Raw genomic sequence first — 13,207 nt, 5'->3', positions numbered from 1 at the left:
CGAGGCGACGCCGCCTCGCCCGCCGGCAACCCTCTCTCCTTCCTCGGCGGCACCCCTGCTCCGGGACGGAGGAACGAGCCGACGCCGGCTCGGGAACCCTCCGCCCGCCGCCCCCCCCGGGCTGGCCGGCCACCGGCACCGGCCACCCGCGCTCTCCCCCGCGCCGCGGCGGGCTCCGGCTTAGGGCCGGAGGGAAAAAGGACGAGGCGACGCCGCCTCGCCCGCCGGCAACCCTCTCTCCTTCCTCGGCGGCACCCCTGCTCCGGGACGGAGGAACGAGCCGACGCCGGCTCGGGAACCCTCCGCCCGCCGCCCCCCCCGGGCTGGCCGGCCACCGGCACCGGCCACCCGCGCTCTCCCCCGCGCCGCGGCGGGCTCCGGCTTAGGGCCGGAGGGAAAAAGGACGAGGCGACGCCGCCTCGCCCGCCGGCAACCCTCTCTCCTTCCTCGGCGGCACCCCTGCTCCGGGACGGAGGAACGAGCCGACGCCGGCTCGGGAACCCTCCGCCCGCCGCCCCCCCCGGGCTGGCCGGCCACCGGCACCGGCCACCCGCGCTCTCCCCCGCGCCGCGGCGGGCTCCGGCTTAGGGCCGGAGGGAAAAAGGACGAGGCGACGCCGCCTCGCCCGCCGGCAACCCTCTCTCCTCCTCGGCGGCACCCCTGCTCCGGGACGGAGGAACGAGCCGACGCCGGCTCGGGAACCCTCCGCCCGCCGCCCCCCCCGGGCTGGCCGGCCACCGGCACCGGCCACCCGCGCTCTCCCCCGCGCCGCGGCGGGCTCCGGCTTAGGGCCGGAGGGAAAAAGGACGAGGCGACGCCGCCTCGCCCGCCGGCAACCCTCTCTCCTCCTCGGCGGCACCCCTGCTCCGGGACGGAGGAACGAGCCGACGCCGGCTCGGGAACCCTCCGCCCGCCGCCCCCCCCGGGCTGGCCGGCCACCGGCACCGGCCACCCGCGCTCTCCCCCGCGCCGCGGCGGGCTCCGGCTTAGGGCCGGAGGGAAAAAGGACGAGGCGACGCCGCCTCGCCCGCCGGCAACCCTCTCTCCTCCTCGGCGGCACCCCTGCTCCGGGACGGAGGAACGAGCCGACGCCGGCTCGGGAACCCTCCGCCCGCCGCCCCCCCCGGGCTGGCCGGCCACCGGCACCGGCCACCCGCGCTCTCCCCCGCGCCGCGGCGGGCTCCGGCTTAGGGCCGGAGGGAAAAAGGACGAGGCGACGCCGCCTCGCCCGCCGGCAACCCTCTCTCCTCCTCGGCGGCACCCCTGCTCCGGGACGGAGGAACGAGCCGACGCCGGCTCGGGAACCCTCCGCCCGCCGCCCCCCCCGGGCTGGCCGGCCACCGGCACCGGCCACCCGCGCTCTCCCCCGCGCCGCGGCGGGCTCCGGCTTAGGGCCGGAGGGAAAAAGGACGAGGCGACGCCGCCTCGCCCGCCGGCAACCCTCTCTCCTCCTCGGCGGCACCCCTGCTCCGGGACGGAGGAACGAGCCGACGCCGGCTCGGGAACCCTCCGCCCGCCGCCCCCCCCGGGCCGGCCGGCCACCGGCACCGGCCACCCGCGCTCTCCCCCGCGCCGCGGCGGGCTCCGGCTTAGGGCCGGAGGGAAAAAGGACGAGGCGACGCCGCCTCGCCCGCCGGCAACCCTCTCTCCTCCTCGGCGGCACCCCTGCTCCGGGACGGAGGAACGAGCCGACGCCGGCTCGGGAACCCTCCGCCCGCCGCCCCCCCCGGGCCGGCCGGCCACCGGCACCGGCCACCCGCGCTCTCCCCCGCGCCGCGGCGGGCTCCGGCTTAGGGCCGGAGGGAAAAAGGACGAGGCGACGCCGCCTCGCCCGCCGGCAACCCTCTCTCCTCCTCGGCGGCACCCCTGCTCCGGGACGGAGGAACGAGCCGACGCCGGCTCGGGAACCCTCCGCCCGCCGCCCCCCCCGGGCTGGCCGGCCACCGGCACCGGCCACCCGCGCTCTCCCCCGCGCCGCGGCGGGCTCCAGCTTAGGGCCGGAGAAAAAGGGTGAGGCGCCGCTCTCCTCACCCAGCCCATCATCGGGGGCCCTCCGGAGCCGAGGAAAGCCGCGGCAGGCTCTCCACTCCCCGGCCGAATCCTGCGGCACATGCCGCCAGGATTCCCTGTCCTCATCGGGTCCCCCTCCGGGACCGGGGAAGGTGCCCCGTCTTCCCCGGCCGTACGCGTTCGAGTGCCGGCCACTGCCAACTGCCGGTCTTTGTCCTTCCCTCCCCCGCGGGATCCAGCGCTCCACTTCGCCGGGAGACCCGCGGGCGCCACCTCCGCCTCGCTAGCTCCCCTCCGGAGCCTAGCTGCTATGCCGTTCCCCTAATATGGAGATACGGTTCATCGCTCCCGGACAGCGGCAAGAACGTAGGCTCTGCCCACCGGGGAGGAGCGCCAACCACGCCGACTTTTACGATGACGTAACTGGAGGCAGCGTAAAACAGCGACCCCTTCGGCTGCTGGAAGTAGCGCTGGGGACAAAAGGTCTACCCGCCACCCCGGAACAGCGCCTAAGTCCCGCCGGAGCGAGGTAGACCTGGCGACCGGCTGCCGAGGCGGGTCAAGCGGACAGCCCTGCCGGTCCCGGAGGCGGGTAGACCTGGACGCCCGGACCGGAGGCGGGTAGACCAGCGCGCCCAAGTGCCGCCGGAGCGAGGTAGACCTGGCGACCGGCTGCCGAGGCGGGTCAAGCGGACAGCCCTGCCGGTCCCGGAGGCGGGTAGACCTGGACGCCCGGACCGGAGGCGGGTAGACCTGGACGCCCAAGTGCCGCCGGAGCGAGGTAGACCTGGCGACCGGCTGCCGAGGCGGGTCAAGCGGACAGCCCTGCCGGTCCCGGAGGCGGGTAGACCTGGACGCCCGGACCGGAGGCGGGTAGACCTGGACGCCCAAGTGCCGCCGGAGCGAGGTAGACCTGGCGACCGGCTGCCGAGGCGGGTCAAGCGGACAGCCCTGCCGGTCCCGGAGGCGGGTAGACCTGGACGCCCGGACCGGAGGAGGGTAGACCAGCGCGCCCAAGTGCCGCCGGAGCGAGGTAGACCTGGCGACCGGCTGCCGAGGCGGGTCAAGCGGACAGCCCTGCCGGTCCCGGAGGCGGGTAGACCTGGACGCCCGGACCGGAGGAGGGTAGACCAGCGCGCCCAAGTGCCGCCGGAGCGAGGTAGACCTGGCGACCGGCTGCCGAGGCGGGTCAAGCGGACAGCCCTGCCGGTCCCGGAGGCGGGTAGACCTGGACGCCCGGACCGGAGGCGGGTAGACCTGGACGCCCAAGTGCCGCCGGAGCGAGGTAGACCTGGCGACCGGCTGCCGAGGCGGGTCAAGCGGACAGCCCTGCCGGTCCCGGAGGCGGGTAGACCTGGCAGCCCGGACCGGAGGCGGGTAGACCTGGCAGCCCCGACCGGAGGCGGGTAGACCTGGCATCCCCGACCGGAGGCGGGTAGACCTGGCAGCCCGGACCGGAGCAGGGTAGACCTGGCCGACCGGTCCCGGAGGCGGGTAGACCTGGCAGCCGGCTGCCGAGGCGGGTAGACCTGGCAGTCCGGACCGGAGGCGGGTAGACCTGGCAGCCGGCTGCCGAGGCGGGTAGACCTGGCAGCCCGGACCGGAGGCGGGTAGACTTGGCAGCCCGGACCGGTCCCGGAGGCGGGTAGACCTGGCAGCCGGCTGCCGAGGCGGGTAGACCTGGCACCCCGGACCGGAGGCGGGTAGACCTGGACGCCCGGACCGGAGGCGGGTAGACCTGGCCGACCGGTCCCGGAGGTGGGTAGACCTGGCAGCCCGGACCGGAGGCGGGTAGACCTGGACGCCCGGACCGGAGCAGGGTAGACCTGGCCGACCGGTCCCGGAGGCGGGTAGACCTGGCAGCCGGCTGCCGAGGCGGGTAGACCTGGCAGCCCGGACCGGTCCCGGAGGCGGGTAGACCTGGCAGCCCGGACCGGTCCCGGAGGCGGGTAGACCTGGCAGCCCGGACCGGAGGCGGGTAGACCTGGACGCCCGGACCGGTCCCGGAGGTGGGTAGACCTGGCAGCCGGCTGCCGAGGCGGGTAGACCTGGCAGCCCGGACCGGTCCCGGAGGCGGGTAGACCTGGCAGCCCGGACCGGTCCCGGAGGTGGGTAGACCTGGCAGCCGGCTGCCGAGGCGGGTAGACCTGGACGCCCGGACCGGTCCCGGAGGTGAGTAGACCTGGCAGCCGGCTGCCGAGGCGGGTAGACCCACCCGGACCGGGACGGCGCGGCTGCCGTATCCCGGTTCTCCCAGGGTGGAAGGATTACGGGGGGGGCGGGTGGGGGGGGGATTATTTATACCGTGTGGGTTTTTTTTTTCCTTAACTATCGTTCTCGCCCTCGTCCCCCGATTTAAAGAGTCAAGCGTTTCCGGTACTGGGTACGCCCTGATGGGGATACAGCAGACCGAGCTGGGGGGGGGGGATGTTCGATTTTTTTTTTTTTTGGCTCTTTAATTTTCTCCCCCCTTCGCCTATTTCAAGATTCGGGCGTCTCTAATACAGGGGCAACCCTCACCCGGATCTCCCGGAGCGGCGGGGAGAGGGGGGAAGAGGAGGGGCGCGGAACAGTTGTGATTTTTTTTTTTTTTAATAGTCGTTATTGTTGCTCTTATTACTATTACTGTTACGGTCGGTTTATTGCTCCTTATGATGATGAATTACCAGTTGTTAAATAATAATCTGTTTATTTTCCCCGACGCCGCTGCTGGCGGCAAGTCTGCCTGAGCAGACTCTGGACGCCTATTTCGCTCCCCGGCCGCCGGGATCGGCGAGAGCCGGCGGCCCCCGCCGCGAGCCGCCCGGCGCCCCGCCGCGACGCGAGCTCGCCGGCCGCCGGCGGACTCGGCGACCGGCGGCCCCGATCCGGCGGCGGGTGCCGGCGCCGCCGGGCGCTCGCCGGCTTTCGCCTCTCGCGGTGGGCTTTTCCGTTCCGCTCGGTTTTGGCTCGGGGGGCTGCGAGGGGGGGCGTGGGGGGGCTGAGGGCGTTGGGGGGGCTGCGCGTGTGGGCGCGCGCGGTGGGGCGGGGGTGCCGGGGCGGGTGCTTTTCCCCCGCCGCTTTGCCTCCCCGGCCGCCGGGGTCGGCGAGAGCCGGCGGCCCCCGCCGCGAGCCGCCCGGCGCCCCGCCGCGACGCGAGCTCGCCGGCCGCCGGCGGACTCGGGGACCGGCGGCCCCGATCCGGCGGCGGGTGCCGGCGCCGCCGGGCGCTCGCCGGCTTTCGCCTCTCGCGGTGGGCTTTTCCGTTCCGCTCGGTTTTGGCTCGGGGGGCTGCGAGGGGGGGCGTGGGGGGGCTGAGGGCGTTGGGGGGGCTGCGCGTGTGGGCGCGCGCGGTGGGGCGGGGGTGCCGGGGCGGGTGCTTTTCCCCCGCCGCTTTGCCTCCCCGGCCGCCGGGGTCGGCGAGAGCCGGCGGCCCCCGCCGCGAGCCGCCCGGCGCCCCGCCGCGACGCGAGCTCGCCGGCCGCCGGCGGACTCGGCGACCGGCGGCCCCGATCCGGCGGCGGGTGCCGGCGCCGCCGGGCGCTCGCCGGCTTTCGCCTCTCGCGGTGGGCTTTTCCGTTCCGCTCGGTTTTGGCTCGGGGGGCTGCGAGGGGGGCGTGGGGGGGCTGAGGGCGTTGGGAGGGCTGCGCGTGTGGGCGCGCGCGGTGGGGCGGGGGTGCCGGGGCGGGTGTTTTTCCCCCGCCGCTTTGCCTCCCCGGCCGCCGGGGTCGGCGAGAGCCGGCGGCCCCCGCCGCGAGCCGCCCGGCGCCCCGCCGCGACGCGAGCTCGCCGGCCGCCGGCGGACTCGGGGACCGGCGGCCCCGATCCGGCGGCGGGTGCCGGCGCCGCCGGGCGCTCGCCGGCTTTCGCCTCTCGCGGTGGGCTTTTCCGTTCCGCTCGGTTTTGGCTCGGGGGGCTGCGAGGGGGGGCGTGGGGGGGCTGAGGGCGTTGGGGGGGCTGCGCGTGTGGGCGCGCGCGGTGGGGCGGGGGTGCCGGGGCGGGTGCTTTTCCCCCGCCGCTTTGCCTCCCCGGCCGCCGGGGTCGGCGAGAGCCGGCGGCCCCCGCCGCGAGCCGCCCGGCGCCCCGCCGCGACGCGAGCTCGCCGGCCGCCGGCGGACTCGGGGACCGGCGGCCCCGATCCGGCGGCGGGTGCCGGCGCCGCCGGGCGCTCGCCGGCTTTCGCCTCTCGCGGTGGGCTTTTCCGTTCCGCTCGGTTTTGGCTCGGGGGGCTGCGGGCGGGGGGGAGAGGGGGGCTGTGTGAGGTCTTTGCGGGGGGGGAGGGGGTTGTGGGTGTACGCGCGGCGGGATGGGGGAGATTTTCCCCCTCGCCGTCATTTTCCCCCTTCTCCCCTTCCCCCCCTCCGCGGAGCAGCGGGGCGGGGGAGCGGGGGGTGGGCCCGCAGCTGCGCGCCCTGCGCATGCGCGCGTGTCCCCCCCACCCCCCGCCCGCGGTTGAAAGGCGGGGGTTCCCGCCGCGCTAACGGTCGCGGGCTCATTGGCGCCAAAGGCAGGGAAGGGAAAGGAGGGGATGCCGCTGCGGCAGCAGGCGAGAGCGCTCGGCGAGCAGGCGGGGAGCCCGGCGCAGAGGTAGGCAGGGGAGAGGGCGTGCGGGGCGCGGTCTCTCTTTTCGGAGAAAATTCCCGCTTGGCTCGGTTGCGGTTCTTTTCCTTCCTTCCTTCTGTCGGTTGGCAACCCGCGGCAGGGGCGGGCGGGCGGGCTGAAGGAGCGACCGGCCGTCCCCGCCGCCCGAGAAAGCAGGGCGGGAGCCGGGGCACGGGCAGGGCGGGGTAGAGACTCGGCAGCCGGGGTCAGAGACCGGTCGCGCCGCCGGGATTCCCCTCTCCCGCCGGGGCGCGGAGCCGGCGGGGGCTCCGCTGGGTCCTAAAGTCTCCCGTCGTCTTTCCCCGGGAGCGGCGAAACCTGCGGGCGGGAGGAGGAGCGGGTGGCCGGATTCGCCGTGAAGCGGGCGGTGGACGGGGGTGGGGGGGCGGCTTGAGGGCAAGAGGGGGGCCGGTGGGGGGGCGAGTTTCGCTCTCTGCGCGCGCGCGCGTCTGCCTCTGCCGCGCGCGAGGAGTTCGGGGAGGGGGGGGCTGTTGGGGGGTGCGGCGGCAGACGGGGGGGGGTTCGGGCTGGTGGGGGGGGCGAGGGGGGTCGGCGGGGGGGGATTTCCGCTCTTTGCTTTGCGTGCGCGCGTACCTGCCTCTGCCGCGCGCGAGGAGTTCGGGGAGGGGGGGGCTGTTGGGGGGTGCGGCGGCAGACGGGGGGGGTTCGGGCTGGGTGGGGGGGGGTGGGGAGGGGGTCGGCGGGAGCGTGTTTCTCTCTGCGTGCGCGCGTTTCTGCCTCTGCCGCCGGGATTCCCTTCTCCCGCCGGGGCGCGGAGCCGGCGGGGGCTCCGCTGGGTCCTAAAGTCTCCCGTCGTCTTTCCCCGGGAGCGGCGAAACCTGCGGGCGGGAGGAGGAGCGGGTGGCCGGATTCGCCGTGAAGCGGGCGGTGGACGGGGGTGGGGGTGGGGGGGCGGCTTGAGGGCAAGAGGGGGGCCGGTGGGGGGGCGAGTTTCGCTCTCTGCGCGCGCGCGCGTCTGCCTCTGCCGCGCGCGAGGAGTTCGGGGAGGGGGGGGCTGTTGGGGGGTGCGGCGGCAGACGGGGGGGGGTTCGGGCTGGTGGGGGGGGCGAGGGGGGTCGGCGGGGGGGGGATTTCCGCTCTTTGCTTTGCGTGCGCGCGTACCTGCCTCTGCCGCGCGCGAGGAGTTCGGGGAGGGGGGGGCTGTTGGGGGGTGCGGCGGCAGACGGGGGGGGGTTCGGGCTGGTGGGGGGGCCGAGGGGGGTCGGCGGGGGGGGATTTCCGCTCTTTGCTTTGCGTGCGCGCGTACCTGCCTCTGCCGCGCGCGAGGAGTTCGGGGAGGGGGGGGGCTGTTGGGGGGTGCGGCGGCAGACGGGGGGGTTCGGGCTGGGGGGCCTGCCGGGGCAGGCCCGCGTCCGTGGGCACGCGGTGGGCGGTGGCCGCGTGCGCGCAGGTGCGTGCCCGAGCGCGTGCGGCGGCAGGCGAGGGGTTCGGTTCCGGGGGCCTGCCGGGGGATGAGAGCGCGCTTGCGCGAAGCGAAAAGGCCCCGTAACGCTCTCGCTAACGTCGCCTTCTCTGTTACAGCCCGCCGGGTCGGCCGCGCCGATGTCCGGCTGCCACCCGTGCCCGCCTGCGGGCGCGGCCGCTCGGCTCTTCTGCCGGTCGAAACCCCGTCCCTGGGAAAGCAGCAGCAGCAGCCGCCGCCGCCGCCAGGGCCGTGTGCCCGGGCAGGGGCTGCCGGAGAGCCGGGCCGCCCTCCTGAGAAACGTCCGCCGTCGGCGGGAAGGGTGAGAACTGCCGAGAGGACGGTAAGGTAAGGCCCCGGCGGCCCGAGGCCAAGGGGGGGAACCGCTCCCTTCGCCGGCAGGGCGCCGTCGAGAGCCCCGCCGTCTCCCCCGGAGGGCTCGGCGCGCGTAAGACCCCCACGATCCCGGCCGTTAGAGCGTGCCCTGAAGGGAAGCCTCCCCCGGTCCTCCGTGCTCCGGTTGGGGGGGGGTGGTGTGTGGTGGTGGTGGTGGTGGGTGGGTGTGTGTGTGTGTCCAGTGCTTGGTGCCGGAGGCCGTCGGGAGAGCGACCGCAGCCTTCTCCGCCCGAGAGCTGCTGTCGGGAGGAATAGCCCTGAGCTCTCTTCTTCCTCATGCCCCCAGCCCCAGGTGCAGGCGGCCCCTCCGCGCCGAGGGCAGTTCTGTGGAGCAGCGTAAGCTAGCGTCCGGCTTGGAGATTCTCACGGCTGGCTTCTCTTCGGTACGTTCCAGTTCCTCAAACTTTTCCAGCGGGCGGGGGGGGGGGAAGGGGGAAAAGCGCTTCTCCAACAGTCTGTCCCGGCAGCGCCACAGCGTCGTGGGCCGGAGAACCCGAAGGAGGCTCGTCTCGCCGCCTCACGGCATCGGCTCCGTCTGCGCCTTTCTTCGCGAGGGTTCCTCTAAGTCGGTCTCAGAAGCCGGGGTTACGGTGAGCTCGCTCCGGTAAGGAGCTCTTCCCTCGCTGCCTTCTGCCGTCGTCACACACGCGCCCCCCCGCCGCTGCCTTCGGGCCGTCCGCCTAGCGGGGAAGCTAAAGAGAAGGCCGGCCGGCCCGCCCCGTATTTAAAAAACACGCTCGCGCTCTTCCCCACAGGGAGCTGCCGATCTCCCGCCGTAGCGATAAGCGAAGGGATTTCTCCGAGCCGCCGCGTGGCTCCCGAGTTCATCCGGCTCACGAGAGGGTAGGTCTGGGTGGTGCGGGAGTCGGGAACGTATCCCGGGAGAGCGCAAGCGCCTGCTCTGCCTGCAGAGGCGTCTCTCGCGCGTCCCCCGGAGCAGCCCGGGCTCTCGTTTTTCACCGGGCTCTCGCCGGGAGCGATTCCGCCCCTTTGGGCGGCTGGAGAGCGTTTGTCTGTCTCCTGCGTGTTAGGGTCCCGAGGGCGCCTCGAGGACCCCGACGACCTTCGCTTGGCACCTGCGCCCGCACCCACCCGCCGCCGGCTCGCCTCTCGGGACTCGGCTGGCGTGCCCGTCCCCGCCCGTTTCAAGGGGCGGAGAGGGAGCTCTCCTCAGGTAAGGCGGTGTTTGCTTCCTAGCCGGGCTTTTGCTTTCAGCCGAAACTTTCCGCTTCCCGTTCTTCGTCGCGCCGGTCGGAGGCTCGAAAGCGTCCGTCAGCGGGGACGACGAAGGTCTGGGCCGCTCTAACGATGGGGCGCGCGCCCGCGAGGCTGCCGGGCTCTCTCTCCCTTTCCCGGCGTCGGCTCCCCTTTAGCGGCGTTGCGGAGCCGAAGCGGTTCTCCTGGACGCGGGCGGGACGGTAAGTAAGGCGTTGCGGGGACCCGGCTCCTTGCCGCGTAGGGCGTGTAAACGGCACCGTGCTTTTCCGCTTTTCCGGCTGGCGCGGCCGCGAGAAGGGTCGCACTTCTTCCCTTCCGTGGGCGGCGGACGCGCAGCTACGGCTGCCGGGCCGCTCTCGCCGAATGCCTCGCCTCTCGTCCGGTCCGATCCCCGCGGCCCGACCGCCTGAAGGTTTGCGCAAAGCCCCGGGCAAGGCCGCGTCGGTTTGCACGTCCCCGCGTCGGCCACGGGAAATATTTTGGCGGTCCCTCGACGAAGGGGTGAACTCGACGAGGCGCTTTGAGTCTTTCGGGTGGCTGCTGCCGTTGCTGTTCCGAAGAGCGGTCCGGGTGAGAGCGCCGGCGGTCGAGAGGCCTCCTGTGACCCGGTAGAGCCGGGTACTCGTCTGCCGAGGCGGGCTTGTTCTCTCGCCTCCCGGTGCGGGTGTCTATAGGTCAGAGGGCAGCGAGATGGCTCCTGCCAAAGGAAAGGCTGACGTTTCTAGCGACGCGAGGAAACGAAAAGCCCTTCCCGCAGCTTGCCGATACAACTCGCCGGGGGCGGCGGCGGCGGCGGCGGCGGCGGCGGCGCGTTTTGTCGGGCCGAGCGGCGGCCTTCTCGTGGGGGGGTGGGGGGAGGAGGCTCGGCGGCCCGAAGCCAGCCGTAGTCCGTGACGGCGCCTAGGTCGCCGTGACTCCCCTACGACGGTATCTGCCCTGACGTCCCTCCCTTCCTCTCTCCCCTCCAGCGTCCGGGTCTCGAGGAGAAGCAGGAGAGCGCCTTTCCGCCCCCCGCAGAAAGCAGCGGCTTCGCCCGAGGCCGGGCCCCCCCGCGTCGAGGTAGCCCGCCGACGTGCCGCCGCCGCGCCCGGGAGAGGTGGGTCAGGTAGGGGTCAGGACCGAGGCGGGGGGAAGGCGAGAGGGCCGCGCCACCCCCCCGGCCCGCTCGCGCCGGCTCTTGCGGGAAGGCCCACGTCCCACCCCACGTCCTGCCCCACAGGCCCCTTCTCTGCCCCACATCCCCCGTAACGGGATGAGAACCCCCTCCCTCTGCCCCACATGCTGCCCCACGGGCCCCTTCTCTGCCCCACATCCCCCCCAACGGCACCACACCCCCCTCCCTCTGCCCCACATCCTGCCCCACAGGCCCCCTCTCTGCCCCACATCCTGCCCCACAGGCCCCTTCTCTGCCCCACATCCCCCCCAACGGCACCACACCCCCCTCCCTCTGCCCCACATCCTGCCCCACAGGCCCCTTCTCTGCCCCACATCCCCCGTAACGGGATCAGAACCCCCTCCCTCTGCCCCACATCCTGCCCCACAGGCCCCTTCTCTGCCCCACATGCCCCCGTAACGGGATCAGAACCCCCTCCCTCTGCCCCACATCCTGCCCCACAGGCCCCTTCTCTGCCCCACACCCCCAGTAACGGGATCAGAACGCCCTCCCTCTGCCCCACATCCTGCCCCACAGGCCCCTTCTCTGCCCCACATGCCCCCGTAACGGGATCAGAACCCCCTCCCTTGGCCCCACATCCTGCCCCACAGGCCCCTTCTCTGCCCCACATTCCCCCGTAACGGGATCAGAACCCCCTCCCTCTGCCCCGCATCCTGCCCCACAGGCCCCTTCTCTGCCCCACATCCCCTGTAACGGGATGAGAACCCCCTCCCTCTGCCCCACATCCTGCCCCACAGGCCCCTTCTCTGCCCCACATTCCCCCGTAACGGGATCAGAACCCCCTCCCTCTGCCCCGCATCCTGCCCCACAGCCCCCTTCTCTGCCCCACATCCCCCGTAACGGGATGAGAACCCCCTCCCTCTGCCCCACATCCTGCCCCACAGGCCCCTTCTCTGCCCCACATCCCCCCCAACAGCACCACACCCCCCTCCCTCTGCCCCACATCCTGCCCCACAGGCCCCTTCTCTGCCCCACATTCCCCCGTAACGGGATCAGAACCCCCTCCCTCTGCCCCGCATCCTGCCCCACAGGCCCCTTCTCTGCCCCACATCCCCCATAACGGGATGAGAACCCCCTCCCTCTGCCCCACATCCTGCCCCACAGGCCCCTTCTCTGCCCCACATCCCCCCCAACAGCACCACACCCCCCTCCCTCTGCCCCACATCCTGCCCCACAGCCCCCTTCTCTGCCCCAAGTCCCCCATAACGGGATGAGAACCCCCTCCCCCTGCCCCGCATCCTGCCCCACAGGCCCCTTCTCTGCCCCACATCCCCCCCAACAGCACCACACCCCCCTCCCTCTGCCCCACATCCTGCCCCACAGCCCCCTTCTCTGCCCCAAGTCCCCCATAACGGGATGAGAACCCCCTCCCCCTGCCCCACATCCTGCCCCACAGGCCCCTTCTCTGCCCCACATGCCCCCCAACAGCACCAGAACCCCCTCCCTCTGCCCCGCATCCTGCCCCCCAACAGCACCAGAACCCCCTCCCTCTGCCCCGCATCCTGCCCCACAGGCCTCTTCTCTGCCCCACATCCCCCGTAACGGGATCAGAACGCCCTCCCTCTGCCCCACATCCTGCCCCACAGGCCCCTTCTCTGCCCCACATGCCCCCGTAACGGGATCAGAACCCCCTCCCTCTGCCCCACATCCTGCCCCACAGGCCCCTTCTCTGCCCCACATGCCCCCGTAACGGGATCAGAACGCCCTCCCTCTGCCCCACATCCTGCCCCACAGGCCCCTTCTCTGCCCCACATGCCCCCGTAACGGGATCAGAACCCCCTCCCTCTGCCCCGCATCCTGCCCCACAGGCCCCTTCTCTGCCCCACATTCCCCCGTAACGGGATCAGAACCCCCTCCCTCTGCCCCGCATCCTGCCCCACAGCCCCCTTCTCTGCCCCACATCCCCCGTAACGGGATGAGAACCCCCTCCCTCTGCCCCACATCCTGCCCCACAGGCCCCTTCTCTGCCCCACATCCCCCCCAACAGCACCACACCCCCCTCCCTCTGCCCCACATCCTGCCCCACAGGCCCCTTCTCTGCCCCACATTCCCCCGTAACGGGATCAGAACCCCCTCCCTCTGCCCCGCATCCTGCCCCACAGGCCCCTTCTCTGCCCCACATCCCCCGTAACGGGATGAGAACCCCCTCCCTCTGCCCCACATCCTGCCCCACAGGCCCCTTCTCTGCCCCACATCCCCCCCAACAGCACCACACCCCCCTCCCTCTGCCCCACATCCTGCCCCACAGGCCCCTTCTCTGCCCCAAGTCCCCCATAACGGGATGAGAACCCCCTCCCCCTGCCCCGCATCCTGCCCCACAGGCCCCTTCTCTGCCCCACATCCCCCCCAACAGCACCACACCCCCCTCCCTCTGCCCCACATCCTGCCCCACAGCCCCCTTCTCT

Source organism: Numenius arquata, unplaced genomic scaffold (assembly GCF_964106895.1).
Source record: "Numenius arquata unplaced genomic scaffold, bNumArq3.hap1.1 HAP1_SCAFFOLD_583, whole genome shotgun sequence".
In the NCBI taxonomy this organism is placed as follows: domain Eukaryota; kingdom Metazoa; phylum Chordata; class Aves; order Charadriiformes; family Scolopacidae; genus Numenius; species Numenius arquata.
The sequence above is the reverse complement of the archived record's forward strand: the minus strand, read 5'-3'. Positions refer to the sequence as shown.